We start from the raw sequence: 16,054 nt of genomic DNA on the forward strand, positions 1-16,054 counted from the left end.
TATCATCTTGATCTGTTTCTGTTCGGAATTTTATAAATGGGAAAAAAAGATAATGGGCAATCCAATCCAGAATTACAATTTTTTTTTTTTATCTAATGTTAGAAATGTTTTGTGTCCCCATCTGTGGGTTGAAAGACATTCCAGCGGGCACGCATCCTCTAAATCTGTGCCAATCGAAAACTTCATCCGCCCTGGAAACATCACAGGGTGATTTTTGGTTGAAGAGTGAAGTGACTGATAAAAATGACCTGAAGGTCGCAGCTGTGTGCGCTCCAACAACAGAGAGAAATCCTCCAGGCTTACTGGAAAAATTAAAACCTTCATTTGTTCACAACGGCAAAGGGGCTCAAGTCACTCAATCTGGAAAAACAGAATTAAATTGGCTTCCGAGGTTAAATGTGCGGTCATTTAGCAGACTGTGTTCGATAAATAGCATTTTTGGCCTTTTTTGGGGGGAAAACAATTCTTAAGGGCTGTAATAAGATGGACATGCTGTAACAAGCACGGGGACATAGACAAAAACCCAGAAAGTGGTGTGCATGCATTTGCACACCCTTGCGCCCAAAAAAAAAAAAAGTATCATCGCTAAGCAGCAAGCATGCATGTCACACAAGAGGATTTCATCCAGCAGAGGAGGAATAAAACGTCAATCTAAAATACTCTCAACAACGTTGGGTGGCCAATGACGAAACCTAAGACGAGGACTAAGGAATGAATGTTTTCATTCATCACTGTCACTGGGTGTTAATGCCACAATTACATCTTAAAATATGGGACAAAATAGAAATGCAAAAGGATGTGTTCATTCATTGGCCATTCAGTTTTATGTAAAATAGTTCATTTGTGATTAGAATATAAAAAAATCCAAACATCAGCTGCCATATGTCGCTTTAAGCCGGAGTGGTTCGTGCTGTTGGACCCTTCTTGCTCTGAATGGGTGTCTATGGCGCCGTCGATATTTAGTCAACCCCCCCAAGCTGTGACGAGGTTTGATTCCTCTGCGCTTCCTTTCTAAATTGACTCCTCCAAAAGAATTATCTGCTGTCACTACAATTCTCCCTGGGCACTGAAGACCATATAAAACCTTCATTCCTCCCAATAGAGGAATAAACACACACATAGTGCAGCAGCACAAATAAAAACAAGGTTGATGTGCTCACAAGTCAAGGGAACTTAATCTATTCTCAATTTTGAATGTCAAGATCAGTGTGCTCATGCAACAGAGGATAAATTAATCCAATAGTAACAGGGAAGTTATTAAAACCCAAATGAAGCAACATGTACCCATCGCGGTGTTATAAATGTGCACCAAATACACCAACTCTTCATTTTGGCTCTAATTTTCTCTGACAGACTAAAATCAATCTCGTGTGTTTGGCATGTTTTGATGTCTCGCCTGAACCTCCGGAACTGAAGGAGAATTTGAATGGCGGACAAATAAAAAAGAGGAAGAAGGCCAATGTGCAAGCCTCTTTCAAACTGCCCACAAAAGCCAGCATTTTGCTGCCGACAATGTGGCATTTGGGCAACCTTGTTCACAAAGTAATAACAAATAAAGGTTCAGATGTGGATATTTTGCCGAATCCCTGTATAAAATAGGCTACAAATAAGATCAAAAAAGCTAAGTGGAGCGAAGACGAAATGGCAAAATAAAAATGAAATGCTAATGTGACACCGAAAAGAAAGTAAACAAAGAGCATATGTTATGATTGCATTTTCTGCTCGCTTTTTGCCATCCACCGTTGGCGTTATTCCGCTGTGATTAAGGGAGTTTTCTAAAGCTATGCACTTCCTGTCAAAGCATTTCACATTAGGGAACAAACAAAATATAGGAACGAGAAGAGGGGGCGGGTAGGCGGGGAGGGGGAAAAAAATAAAAAAAGGTGATTTTGCTGTTTACCATTGCTGCTTGCCCCGAGCTGGCGACCTTGGCTTTGAAAAATTACAACGCTGAAAATCTTTGGAAAGTAAACAGCAGAGAGTCACACAGGAACCAAAGGGAAAACAGATGCTGGAACATGACAGAGGTGCTGAATTTGGCTCCAGGAAACAAAAACATTGATGTTGAATATGCAAAAAAATAAGAGCTCAGTTGATATTTCAAGTGGAGAAAAGTATTACACACACAAACACAAACTTTGACAGCAGCAACAAAAACAAAAAAATAAGTCTCTTTAAAACAGAATTTAAAGTTGTCTGTCATTGCGCACACAAAAACACATTTTGAATTTGCACAGTGCAACCAAGGACTCTTGCATCGTGCAATTGTGAATTCAACCAAAACTTCCGACGATAAAATCTGCCTTGAATGAAAACGTAAGCAACATAATCAGAGCGCCTCAGTGGACCTCATCCTAATCAGCATCTTAAAAAAAAAAAAAAAAGAAGAGACAAATATCAAACATACGTTATCTAATCCGAGAATGACGAGAATGCATTCAACCATGTTGGAGAGGTAGCACTCCATTTTTGCGCATTGATAGCAAACAGTGCAAGCGTGTTTATCAGGCCCCAAAATGACACCATGCTTCTTTGTTAGGACTTTGCCAACACAGTAGGGAGGCCGGTTAAAAAGGCGGGACAGCGCTCAGCGTGCTTGCTCTCCCCATATTTCTGCATAATAATCCTGACAAAGTTGTGCAGCCAGCACAGTGCCAAGCACGCCGTTGACCAATTAAAATGGAGGCGCATACTCTTTACCTCCAGAGTGTCCTTTACAGGCAATTACTCTCCGCTTAATTGGGTTCATCCGCAGCCACCTTTCTCACATGTCCGAGTTTGGGTTGCTGATAATGTGTAAATCCGGTTATGTAAAGCGTGCAGACGCCGGCTGTCGCCGACTGAAAGTTCACACAGGCAATGTGTGACTCCCAAGTTGTTCTAATTTGAAAATATAACATATGGTAGGAAATAACATCAAGTTAACTTGTTCTAGACTCAAAGAGGTTTGCTGACGTCTGTCTGGGTGTTGGCTCATGTCAGCATAAGACAGCTCGAATGCTTTGGGGAATCCTCTAGGATTTTTTTTTCTGGGGGGGGTTCCTAGGGGTTAGCAACGCAAAATAAGAACAAAAATTAAAACCCTGAAAATCCTTCAGACAACGTAGATTATATTTTATTGATTGCGTTATAGTAAAAATATCCTAGAAAAACATAATGAAAATCAGAAAATACCCAAATGTCATTTATCTGGACTGGCACCTGGGTAGTCCAAGAATATTTTATGTGGGGGGGGGCATTTCCACGACAGCGCCCCATCTAGCTCCGCCAGTGCTCAACTGTAAGACTATTTCGCAGTGGTGAGATTTTACACCGGACGCACACTTGTGTCAAACGCAGGTGTTTGAGACTCACTGAGCTCGCCTTGGGAAAGTTGATGGCCGGGCCACTGAGGTCACTGAGTTATGTTTAGGGTAGAACAGGAGTAATGCCATAACTTTAGTTTCAGCTCTCTGTGTGTAAGAGGCTTTTTAACTTAAGAATCCTTGGCCTGGCGTTCCATTAAGAAACTTTAGTATCTTCATTCAAACCTTGTGAAATTGTGCAAGACATCGCACGGCCCTTTGAAGTTCTCGGGTTTGACACTCGCAGTATTTCTGTATGCGTTGTACAATGGGGAAAATCTGCGAGTCATCTATGTCTCTTGCTCTCGTTTTGCCCCGCAGCCCTTTTCACTTCACGAGCCGCTGCCAGCGGAGCACGGTCCAGGACCGCGAGACCACTTTTGTGAAATTATGCATCGAGACGGACTCGTGCGCTATCCAATGTGACAGCTCCTCTTTTGTGTGCATGACGAGCTCGGCATCAGCAAAGTCCTAATCTCCCTTGTTGCCATTCTCTTTTACATCCCCCTTTGCCTTTGTGGTTTCATTTTCTTCCCTTTCCACTGCAAGCCGAGTTTCATTTTGCTTGATTTATTAATGCAGCCATGAACATATTCTGTGCAAGATGACACGTGGGCGTTGCGGTAAAAAGCAGAAAAAAGTTCTCAATTAACTATTTTGAAAGGAGAAACGAAAGTTCTCAAAAGAACAACACTGACATGTTCTTTCCTAATTTGAGGACTAGCGCTGAGAAATGCATTCAATAGTAAGAACTAAAGGAACTGTTAAGTGGTGTCGTGAGAGCCATATGGAAGCAATTGTCATGAAAGACACATTTGCTCCATTGAGTCACTGGTACATTATAATTACATTCGCACTATTGGAGAAACATACACCAAGTACAACACCATGTGTTCCATTTTAATTGCCAATCAGTTAGCAAACATGGCAAATCTAAGCTAATGACGCAAATCACACAAACCGGTTTCACAGAAGGTACTTTTGCAAGACAACCAATCAGAGAGCATCAAAGGATTAACCTCATTTGCTTTTTCTTTGGCTTCTACCTCGGAAGCGTAGGAGTGACGCCAAGCGTGGTGATAATGACGGAACGAGAAACGAGTTACTATGCAGCTGTGTATAATGAGAGCGCTACATCCACTTTTCTTGAATGTGGTGTTGAGCTGGAGCTCATCCGTTTGATAGAAAGCAATGTACAATGTATGCTTCTGTCATGTGACAGTGTAAATGTACCCAATGAACTTGTTTCTGCAGAAGAGTGAGACTACACCATCACATCACATTTCCACCATATTTAGTTGTGGTCATTTGAATATTTTTATTCATTTTTAATATTATTTACTAATGTATAATGAAGACTCTACCACTGTGAAAAGAATACTTTATACGCGCCATTTTTACTGGCACACTTTCGATGCAAACTTCACTTGAATGCACAAAGTAGAAAAAAAAAAAAAACTGCTGTCAGGGGCCCAAATTATCAGGTCCATTTTTTTGCTTTAGTGACATGTCAAGTTGAAAACACTGCATTGACTGGGGGGGAAAAAAAGAAAAAAGAGAGGAGATGAGAGAAGCCCGGTGGGATAACCAAACGTTCTACTGTACATATTATTAAATAGGCCGTTTTAAGTGATCGACGGCTGAGTTAGAAATTCCTAGAGGAGAGCATTACTTTTTTTCGGGGGCGGGGGGGGATGAACTGTTCAGGTTATCCTGCTCCCATTAAGTATTGTTCACTACCTCTCTGCATACTCAACTCGCACCTTATGACTCACACCTTTACCACATAAACTCTGCCACAGTTGGTATTCATGCACCCGCGACAATCTCAATTGTAAGCATGACAGAAAATGCATTTCACGACAATAGAAAAATGATGTATTCACACAGAGCTACGGTATGGATGGCGTAGTGTGAGTACATTCACTTGGAGACTGATGTAGCCCGTCAGTCACGGATGCACACAAAAGCACTCCAGTCCAAATACAGGAGCACAATATGAGGAGAGACAGTCTATTTTTTCATCTCGATGCAGTTGCCGAGGGTTATGCGCACTGGACAAGCGTCAAACAGTGCATTACTGCGCAGGCAAGCCAAATTGGGCGTGCACGCAAAAGCATGCTGCAAGTGTTAGATATAAGGCTCTGTGCAAAGGTCACGAAGTACACACTTGCTGTGTATACCAGATCAGACAGGGAGCTAAGCTGCCTTGAAGTGTTCTGCAGTGCAACATAGGCTGTGTTTGCATTCGATAAAAAATACAATGTCACAATATAATAACATTAGTTTTACAGTTCAAGTGAGAATGAGAATAATAATGGAATACTATGAAAACGGAAATGAAATGGTAAAGATGAATGAAACAGTACAAAATAATTATCAATAAAATATGTTTTTAACATGAATGTAAATATTAGAAAATAAACCAATAATGCAAATATAATAAAATAACAATCATAATGTTCTGAGATTATTTTTCCTGAAACTAGTCCAGTGGAAAGTAAAAGCGAAAGCAATCTGGTCTGTGACACTGGGCGACTTGGAGTTTTTGGATTTCTTGAAGTAAAATTTGTTCCAGACTCAATAAAATTCAAGTAAAACTACTCATCTGTGGGAAGGCAATGATATGTATGGTGGGTAATAATTGAGTCGTTATACGAACATCTGCTGGTCTAAAATTAGTGTTTCAATATTGTATACGAGATCATAATTGTTAATTATGATCATACATATATAATAATATAATTAGGTTAATTGTTCATATTGCACTAAGCAGACAGCTAGTATGTTGCAATACATACAGTTTTTGGTTTTATGCTGTTTACCCTCACCCTGTCTCCTCTATGGCATCAATACAACCTTTCTGTGGTGGCATCACAAAAACACAAAAGTGCAATTTGTGGGATTTCAGAACATTACTGACCATCCGAGTACATCAAAATCCCAAAGTGGTGGCATCACACATTTGTCCGTTGTGACCCCTTCTGACTTGAACCCATTTCCTCTCTGAATATACGTATATCAACTTTGAACATACTAGCATCAAAGGCCAATAGCTCCAACAGCTCCAGGTAACCAGAAATTGCAATTCCCCTATGGAAAGGACGTGCAAAATGCTGAAGGATGTCGTCACCGGGCAGAAATGCCAACCAAAAAAAACCTGCAAAGCTGGTTAATGCCTCACCGCAATCCCAATTGCCTTACAAGTGCAAGGACTTCATCCTACCTTTGATGTCCTGGAAATAAAATCCACAATTTCAGAACTTAGGTTAAGTGCACCCAAACTACGCGCGAGAAAAAAAATAATAATAATGGACAAATTCTATTTGTTGAGACAGTGCAGTATCGGTTTAGCTTTCATTTCTTTTGGCTAATCATAGCCAATTTAGCAATGCTACATAAATCAAAGTGACCTTTACTTAAGACCTTTTATAGTGACTCCAAACACACAAAATAACACCCACTCATCCCCTGGTCTCGCACACACGCATGCACAAAAGGTCATCGGAAATGAGTGGAATTCATGAAAGCAAAAAAAAAAAAAACAACAACAAAAACCAATATCCCAATGATTAGAGCTGGGGCCTGAGGACAAAAAGAGGATTTGCAGCTTAACTTTTTTTTCTTTAAGATTTAGCTACAAGACTTATGCTCAGTATAGCACAGTGTAATTGAATAAGACATTTGCATACGGATTTTTGTCCTGTTGCCTTTGATTTAATGTGGCATACAGGCACTTTCAGTCAAATGAATACCGGAGGGGTTCAAAATAAGCCGCGTGGGTGAAAGCATATACGTCAATCACGGGCCTTTGCCCAACTTTTCTTTTTTTTTTTGGCAACACGTCCCTTTCCACATCCCAACAAACATCCATCTACCCATCTATCTATCTATCCATGGTGCACGGTTTCAATATGTATTGTCCGTTGGCTCACAAAGTTCAGTAACTAGAAGTAGCATCCATTTAACACCATTCAAAAAGAATAGACACCACTTAATTCCAAGAGCAACTCATACCTGCATGTAAGGTGGAGAATTGCTTCAGGTAGAAGCGAGTCGCACTTAAAGCCTTTTGAGCCTTGACGTCGTAACTCTTACAGCAAGTGTGTGATCAGCTTAAAAGTGCGGCCATAATCAATATGCCGCTTCGCCCGCACTCCCCGTGGCATCCACTCTTGTAAATAACAATGAAGTTTTAAATCGACCCGCTAGAGCACACACATTTGTAAGCCATTATTGTGCTCTTCATCATGTCACAAGGGTGAGGGTACCCTCAAAGACATGCATGGAGATTTATTTGAGAATGAGACAGCAGCTCCCCAACACAATGTGCTGTGCATGAGCAAATGGTGGACTGTGTTATTGTCTGCTAATGAAGCGCTCATCATAGTGCATTTCCTCATCTAATGGCTTTGTGTACCGTCTGCAGATGGGGGGGGTGGCACCTACGAGTTGGGAGACAGACTGGGTCACGGAACATAAACATGGAGGCGCACAACATTGAGAAGCCATCGCATGTCATTAATTGTCAGGCTAATTGTCGCTAAAGATGTCATGGGATCAGGAAAGGAGCCATACCAGGCGAAAGATATCATAGGATCAGGAAAGGAGCCATACCAGGCAGACCGTTAACAACAACCTCTGACCGCTAGCAACAAAAGGTTGCTTTTTTTTTTTTTATATAGTGTTAGAGTGGTGCTAAGAGAAGCAGCTGCCACAATATATAGACTAGTGTTAATAAAAATGATTTGTCATCCAAGTTAAAGCAGAGTATATTCAAAAGAGGTTAATTTCTTTTTCAGCTTGCATGATAACAATGATCATTGTACTGTACATTACAGACAAAACTAAAACAATTTTCTAGCGAAAAATAGGTTCTTAAAATAGGCTTTAAACATGGTGCTTACCATATTGTGCCTACAGGGAAAAATTCCCCCACTGCACTTCACAGACACAAAAAGTAATTTCACTGTATTATACCGAATTTTGTTTCATGTTTGCTGCCGCTGTTTATTCCATCATGTTCATGTTTGAGACCCTTAAGGAGCGCACATTTGCCTGGCTGCGAAGCTGCAATCCAGATGGGCGCATGCAAGCAGCTTTGAGACATGTTGCCAAGTGTGTCAGACAAACAAACAAACAAATACGCTGACATCCCACGACGATGATTAGCCGAGGGTTTAACACCTCTCCGTTCTGATGCGTGTTTCCGCAAGCGTTAAAAACATGCAGATTATGTAGGAGGAGGGCAACTGGAGAATACGAAAGTCTCATTTTAATCCGTGTAATTTCCAAGGTGTTGGCGTTAATTTAAAGCTTTTCAATGTTATGGCGCTAATTTTAATCTGTAAATTTCAGGGGAAATTTATGATTTATTTTTTTGGACAGTCCTTTTTTGACCTCCACAACCTTTGTGGATTTATGATGATGTCATTTTAATCGGAGCATCTTTGTAGTAGTCTCATTTGACCCTGATCAACTTTGGTGTCATTTATGCTTGAGTGACTTTGACCTTTCCAACTTTAGCGGGATTTACAGTATTCTTATTTGAACTTACGCAATGGTGATCAAAAAAGCATGCTCACTCACTCATAGCCTTTGAACAATGAGGAATGAGTAGGAATAGAAATTCTGCAGTAGTACGTGTGCATCGAAGCATCACGCGGAACATAAACTCGTACTAACCGACTCCCAAAATTGGCTGCGGCATTGTGACTACACACAAGCTGCTGCAGCATCTCAAGTCCCCCGCTGCACGCAACCGTTTGAAAAGAGCAAAGTCACCCGCGTGCGCATCAGTCATGCGATAATTGTGTTGTATAATATGGAAATGAAGGCTTCAACTATAATCTATTGCCTCCCCCCAACCGAGTGCAACATTGAACAACAGCACCACCAAGTTGTTTGGCTCTCTCGCACTGAGGGGGGTTGACTGTGCGGTCATAATGAAGTCACTGGTGTGCTCAATATGATATCACGCCGCATAAGCGCTCAGCTATGCTCTCAAGGTGTGGCACAACAAGCTCGGGCGACACAATACATCAATACATTATTATTTTGGAGCTGTCGACTCATTCATTTTATTTTATGCTTGTCCTCATTAGGGTCAAGGATGAGCGGGAGCCTATTTCAAATGACATTTGGCAAGTGGTGGTGATTCAAAACCGGAACCTCAGATATGCGAGGCGGCCGTGCCAACCACATCCATCACATTCACTCCCACCTACAATTTAGAAGCTTTAATGCCAGAGTACCTGGAGAGAATGCACGGAAGGACAGAGAGAACACACACAGGAGGACTGCGAACATTATAACTCGGGAGAAATGCTAACCACGCGGCGGAGCAACAAAATGCTACAAATAATAAAAAAAAAAAAAAAAATAGGTATAAAAGTTGGGTTCTATGATCTGTGTTGTCAGAGTGCTCACAATGCGCATTTGCCTCAAACATGATTATATTCCCTAATTATCATTTATCTTTAGCTCAATAGCAAATGTCCACATTGGATTTTTATATTACATCAGTAAACACAATTGAGAGATTAACATGAGACCTGATGATGGAGGATCTAGGTCATTGCTGGCATTGATATAATCTGAAATATATACTTGTGTTTGTGGCATGCCAACAAAATCCTCTGGCAACATCTCCATGTTTTACCATCCAAGGATTCACTTCAGTAGATTTCAACAAGGCAATTATATTCTTTGTCCAAGTGTCATTTGTAGCACTGTGCTACAAAAAGCCACATGACCACCATTGGCTGTCGTGGAAATAATTCAGCGAATTGAGTGGGCTGCCAGTATATGACAAAATGACCCCACCACACTCGCATGCATGGGGACCCACACATGTACAATTCCCGCCGAGACGCACTGCTCGCTGATGAGCATTTTTTAGAGCGCTATGCTTAAGCGGCATGCTTAATGCATGAACAGGCTCTCACTGGCGTACATGCATGACCGAGACATTCGAATGTCCATGTATTGTACGGAGCCGACTTAATGCACATCCAGGGCACACTTTGGCCGCTTTGCTGCACGTTGTATTAGAACAAGCAAAACTATGAGCTGTAAATATTCATTCTATTACACAAATGTAACGCATGAAGAATAGATGAGAAGCAGGCGTAGACAAATATAGGACACGCTAAAAGACTAAAGAATGCATGCTGGGACGTCTAGCGACAAGTATTGCCATCGCTGCAAAGTCTCACTGTTATTTGTTTTATAAATTTATACTTTAATTACCAAAGCGTGATTAATATAGAGGGGAAAATTAGCGTGCGATAGGAGAAGGTCTCCATTCTGCTCTTGAATCAGTATCAGAATGAAACTTGGCATGCGTGCAATTTCGGCAGCCTATTATGAGTAGCTCCTCATCGCTGTTTGCTAACCTTGCGCTAAAGGTCAAGTGTTGCCTAAGAAGGAATGCAAATGACACTTGGCGCTTTAGTAACAGCAATGCAGGGAACCGCCCGTTGCTAATACCATGCTTTATAAGGCATCACTTCTCTTTATGAGAGTCTGTCTGGAATACTCTTCCTGCCCTGGCCTCGTGGCCCTTGTGGAAAAGTGTTTTTTTTTTTGTGTGTGTGTGTTGTCCCCCCTTTGCCCCATTGGCTCCCAGGTTAGTTGTGCTCCAGTTCAAGATGGTCACAACCTTCAGTATTTATTCATGACAAGCAACAAACTTGTCTGCGTCTCTTCCTATATAGTATAAGCCAACCACAAAGCAGGAAAAAAAAAATTCTGTTATGCTCTTACTGTTTTTCCATTTATAGCTTTTTCATACAAATATTTACTGTACGTATGAGGTTACTACTAAATTACCATCAGCTAGTGATACTGACTTGTATACAAGTTCTGTCTGTGTTTTATGAACAAAACTCAGTCAAAAGATAAGATTTTCTGACTCGAATCTTTTTGTTACCCCCCTAGTCATGATCCATTGCTTGCCTTGCTTGGGTCACAGGTGAGTAGCAGGCTATCCTGGCAGATTTTGGGGAACGTCTCAGCACGAAGTGAATGTCCACACGCTGCAGGTCTATTGACTTTTAAGGGTTAAAATGATCAACTATTTTTTCATCATTTTTTGTGGCGCTTTTAAAGTTGAGAACTCAGCCCCTGTTTTTGTGCTCCATTCTGCCATCGAGTCAACATAGTCAAGCGATTCCTCTGCAGTTCACAAGCCCGAGTCTTGTGTGATGTAGAGTCACCCACTATGAAAAGCGTGATGAAACGACCATTCTTGCGTGCCAGTGTTTGCAGCCTGGCACAAACAGAAAAGAATCAGCCAGAACCTCAACCATCCGGGCTCGTCCACTCGCATCAGCGACCGGCGCTGTTCCACCGTCATTGGCAACCGAGACAGACTACAAGTGCAGCCGCAGCCTTTCTGACAGGCAATCGTACTTCTCGTGGCTCCGCCGCGTCAGGCCGCCTTGTCCTCAAACCTTTTTCTCCCTCTGTTGCCCGCTGAAAAGATGTGCCTCAGCGAGTACAGGTACACACACGTCTGTCACTCGGCTTCACCAGATATCGCGCGGCACTTGCGAGGAACCGCCGGATGTTCCATGAACGGGACGCTCCCCCCCCCCCACACACACACACCTCTGTGAATCATGCACACATGGGTGGAAAAAAGAAACTTTGGCATACAAGCATTCCGAGATCTGAGGTGCTAAATCATCCCGGTCAAAAATAGCACAGACCAGCGCGTCTGTCGGCACTCGCAGATGCATAACTCAAAAGATGTGACATTAATACAAGGCGCCTCACAGTCACCGCTTATGTGTTGTGTTCATGAGCTGCATTGTGGAATTTACAACACAGGCCGCTCGTGGGGTTGCTGACAGCACGGCGAGAACTTTTGTACCAAACCAAAAGGTTGGCTCGCTTTGAGTAACCCTTCGTTATGCACAACTAAGCCGCTCGACACAGCACAAGGCCATGCATCTGCATCAAAATGAAAGCTTAATGTCCTCACTACCAGCAATGACTTATTCACTTTACACCTTCACTAATGTATAAATTCACACCCTGCACATTTATTAGTCGACTGCATGACAAATGAGGTCGGCCAGCCCACTTTGCCATCGAAGACCAAGGCTTGCACTGTGTCGTACCAACTCTGCTCAGTTTAAGGCAGTGGGCTAATCCATGTCAAATTAAACTGGGAAACGTCAAACTACATTAAGACCATCAATCAGAATGACAGCATCGGCAACAATCGTGCAGAAAAAGCTTTAGTTGAAATTACTTCCCAACATAGGAGATGCAGCTTCCCAAACCCCAAACACAATACACAGAAAATGGGCAATAGATATGCTGCGACAAAAGTAGCTCTCGTATATGGCTCTCTACTCTTGCCATTTCAAAAACTCATTAAAATATTCTATACACTCTGCATTTGAAACATTTCACTAACCATGATGGGGAGTTGGGAGGAAGGAAATATCAAGAAGGGATAAATGAGTGCTGTCTACATTCACGGTCAAATATGACTGGCATGAATGACAAGCTTTTCCTAATGCTCCTGGTACAATGCAAAAAAAAATTATATTGAGTGTGTAGTGAGGATTTAATGTGACTGCATAAATCAAGCAGTGTAACTGATCAAGGGGCAACACACCACCACTCGCTCGCCTGCGTCGTCTTCGTGTCAGTACCGGCGGCCCTCATAAAGCACAAGTGGGGAGGGGGACGGGCATTGCCATGCAGCACGCGACGCACACAGGAACACAGGAGGAGTACACCCCCCCCCCTCCTCCCATTCATCCTTCTGCATGCTGATGACCATGAAGAAATCAGCTCAAATCACATCACAATTGAAGTCATTTGCAAAGGAGGAGCAAGTCTGCATTCTGAGAAGTCGATAATGATACATCTTTGATTGTATTGTCAAAATTGACTCATTGGGAATTATTTTTAAACGATTTTAAATGTCACTATTTTTGCCCAACATGATAGTAAAAATAATTCTGAAAGAACACTTTTGCGAAATGGACCAGTTTTGGTCTCCAGCCTTACACGGTATCGGGAAGGGGCTGCTATTTTACAACCAGTCTGCCCAACACTAAGTGCTGTGTGTAAAACTTAATCTGAATAAATAATAAGAGTCAATTAAACTGACCTGTTTTAGGCCAGAGGCGTGAGTCAATATTATTGATAACTCATTACAAGTTCAGCATTTAATGGAATGCTTGATCAAAGGTTTTTTTAAACCTCGCAGGTTTCTGTACTCAGTCTTGAACCCTCAGTGAAGACTTAATACAAAATGTGAATTTTGATCAGTTGATTTGCAAAAACGAATAAAATGAATGCTATTCAGTTAGCATTCTGGGTAGCTGTGCTTTCGTTATACATCAACTGGCTAGTTTACGATCAACATGAAACATTGGAATAACGATTCACTCCAAGGGTATGGCGACCGTATTGGAGGTGAAAAAGTCTCTAAATATAGCCAAGAGATGCACAGACGGCCCCCTTATCCCCTTTGATATACATCTCCCCGGCCTCGCCTTCCCTCAATCCATCTTTAGCAGCAACAAAGAGATTAAAAAGGGATTACTTTTGACATGTCAATGTGATGCGCCCACTGGCTATGTTACTTTTTTTTTTTTACCTTTGTTCTAAGTCAATATGATGCATTCACACACACACAGCACACACAGGTCGGAGTGGAGTAAAGAGGTTTGCTCCAGGTTGAAATCTTGACATGCTCCCCAATGTCACGTTCATTTCCTTGAAACACTCGTGAGAAAAAGCAATCCTCTCGCGCACTGTGGTTTATGGCTGCTGTGCTGAGGAGGCAAGAATAGATGGATTGGCGAGGGAAGGAGAGAGACAGTATTATTTTGGGGTTTTTTTCCTCATTGATAACCTTTTTGTTGCGATTCAAAGAACATTTGGCGAGCAACAAAATGAAACTATTGATCACGAAGCAAAATGGCAGAGCGGAGGGAAAAAAAACAAGAGAAACAAAAAAAAACTGAACTCAAATAAGTCAAATGTCTCACATTTGTTCATGCAAGTGTCCCATAATGCACTGTTTCAATGAGGAGGAATAAATGCGACTTGCATTCAACAAACCACCACAAAAAGCTTTCGTTGTCAAACAGAGAATGCTTGTTTGTCTGGTATGCACAAATAGAACAGTTAAGAATTTGTTTTGTACGATTTCATACAAAAAGAGAAAGCCTGTTCATTTGGAGGAAAATAATGATTTTTTTTAACAAAAGTCAAAAACAACTTGACAAAATCTTGGCGTATAGCTTCTGGAGGACCCGCAGGAATCGGAGTCAACAATCGACGAGTTCAACCTTCATCTGTGTTCTAGTTAAGGGACTTCATGGTTGGTATGAGGTAGGTGGGTCAGGTAGGCAAGCATGCCCATCTCACCAATAGACACATCAGATAGTCAACCTTCAACTGCTTTCAGTTCTGCTTTATTGTTGGTGAGCCTACTGAGAAAGGTCGTATAGCGTCTCTATAGCCAAGAGCTTTAACGCTGCTATGTATGCGTGTCAGAAGGATGAGTCTTCCGTGTCGTGTGGCGAGACACTTGCAGAACACGCTGCGGCTGCTGGGATCAGACCAGAGTCACATGGTGATCTGTTGAACTGCAGGATTAGAGATGTCTGCCTCGCCTCGCTGTGACACCTCCACCATAGATGGGGTGGGGTGGGGGGGACTACTACCGCCATGTGCTAACAATTTAATACTAGTCCAAATGGAGCCTCTCTTGGCAAATACAGTTTTGAACATCTTTTTAAAATAGTTTGTCCAAGCACATGTTATTATGAAACAAATTATTTATAAATGTCTTGATAATGTTGAAAACGTATCAAGATGAGTTAAAACGTTACCCAATTCTGTTAGCTAACTTCTTTGTTTTCCTACTTCATTGATAAAATATTGTGATGTTATAATCGCAGGTCTGCCTGATGCCTCGTTTGGCAATAAAGAATCTAATTACTCTTCCATCCTAATTATCATCATTGGAATAATCACAGTATCGTTTTCATTGTCACTCGGGCATATTGCAAGTCACATCACTATTTCGACCCTTGTAGCCACATAAGCCTGACAGTGATTCCGCTCCTGACAACCTGCATCCAGGGACCTGCTTAAATTGGCCCCATAAATGGATCAAATCGCCCGTGCTTTTTTTTTTTTCCCCCTGCGCACCATCAGCTCATTTCAGAAGCCAGTGAAATATAGATGCTATCATGACCGTCCAAATACACTTCCAAATGGACAGGTGCTTATCATCATGATGGTGTCTCACCCACACATTTGTGCGCTCCCTCCCTCCCACTCCCTCTCTCAGTCTCCAAGGCCATTGAAGTTGTGCAATCGTTATGCGCACCCACCACTATCTACGACCACTTCGTCGTGATGTACACAGCATCTAAAACTGCACTCATCACTCTCAGGGTGGGGGGGGCGGGGGGAACACCTCATTCCCTTGTCGGTGAAACGCATCAAAAGCTTTATTTTATTTTATTTTTTTCCCAAAATCATCGTTCGCGTTTTTTTTTTTTTTTTTTAATTGCATTGCTGGCCAGAAATGGTGTGGCAGGGCACATATGACCCACGGGCTTTGGGTTCCACACCCCCTGCTCTAAAGCAACAGTGCCACACTTTGGAGGCAGCAAAGACGGCGGGACGTGATTTATTCCTCTCTCCTGTTCTCCAGCACTGCA

The 16,054-nt window shown here is 42.0% G+C and overlaps 1 protein-coding gene across 10 annotated transcripts in view; it reads right to left on the reverse strand.

The window, feature by feature from the left end:
• grid2 (glutamate receptor, ionotropic, delta 2) overlaps positions 1 to 16,054 on the reverse strand; it is a 260,165-nt gene that overhangs the window by 234,105 nt on the left and 10,006 nt on the right. The gene's annotated exons all lie outside the window — the stretch shown is intronic.

The sequence above is a fragment of the Syngnathus floridae genome, chromosome 5, assembly GCF_059516105.1.
Source record: "Syngnathus floridae isolate MCC-2025c chromosome 5, RoL_Sflo_1.0, whole genome shotgun sequence".
Classification (NCBI taxonomy): domain Eukaryota; kingdom Metazoa; phylum Chordata; class Actinopteri; order Syngnathiformes; family Syngnathidae; genus Syngnathus; species Syngnathus floridae.